Source organism: Triticum aestivum, chromosome 2B (genome assembly GCF_018294505.1).
Source record: "Triticum aestivum cultivar Chinese Spring chromosome 2B, IWGSC CS RefSeq v2.1, whole genome shotgun sequence".
NCBI classification, from domain to species: Eukaryota; Viridiplantae; Streptophyta; class Magnoliopsida; order Poales; family Poaceae; genus Triticum; species Triticum aestivum.
This window is the reverse complement of record NC_057798.1, coordinates 490,420,942-490,422,139: the sequence shown is the minus strand read 5'-3', so window position 1 is coordinate 490,422,139 and position 1,198 is coordinate 490,420,942.

The window sequence follows — 1,198 nt, the reverse complement described above, 5'->3', positions numbered from 1 at the left end:
GTAAAGAATTGTCAGCATATTAGCTAGCGATAGAAATTCATGTATAGAAGAACAATAGTGTGTAGTGTGCTATCTTTTCGTGTTTCTAGAAAAAACAAGCCTGCAGGCAATCAACTAAGAACACCCTAGATCAAACAGATAAATATGGAACATAAGTAATACCTGGTCATTGAAGAACCGTAGTTTGCTCTGCCCTCAATTCGGAATGTTGTCGCCGACTCGCCATTGCTTATGTCGCACTACCTCTTCATAGTTGCCCGTTGCCGCCTTTTCACAGATTGGGAAAATATTCAGGCGATCAACCAAGGGCGCAACATGAGGAGTAGAACAGAGAGATGAAAGATAACTAATACGATGCAAAACAACTAATCGCTCCTACCTGGCCGCCTATTGAGTGCTAGTCATACCAAACGACCACTCCATTTTCTAGAAACAAATCAACTAATGGAGCGCTACTCCGGAGTCTTTGTTACGAATCAATCGCTGCTCTTTTCTGGGGCAAATAATCACTGCTCGTGTGCCTACTTGGACAAGGCCCAGCGGCATCATTTTATCATGCCGGAGCACCATGTCGGGGGCCTAGGCCTGAGCAGAGCAGTTGGGGGCCCCTTGGTACTTGGGGGCCCTGGGCGGCAGCCCCATCTGCCCCCCCCCCCCTTAGGGTCGGCCCTGCACGTACGAAGTTACACCACTCACAAGAAGCATACATGATGTTAACAGACAGCAGATTCCAGCAGTTTATATCACTTAGCAGTTTTGCAACAAAGATTAAGGCATCAATATTAACAGTAGCATGAATGCAAATTACTCCATCGTGAAGAGAATCAAGTGATGAACATTTTGACATATCTTACACAGAAAATGGAGCCACATGAACAAAGTTATAGCAATTCAAACATGCACACATAATATGAAGTTTTACAAGGACTTGGAGAAAATAAACCACCTTAGGGAAGGTCAACGGGACGAGGAGATCCCGGGACGGAGAGATCCGGCATGGGCGACGCCGTTTGGTTGGTGGGACGAGTGGATCTCGTCCCACCCGAGATCCGGCGGGGTCGGCGGCCTCTCCGGCGAGGCGCACGGCGGGGCAGCATCGGAGGATGGCCGGAGGAGCGGAGCGGGGCGGCGACCTTGCGGGGCGGCGGGCAGTGGTGGCGGCGGCGGCCGGGGAGGAAGGAGGCGGCGCCGCTGGAGC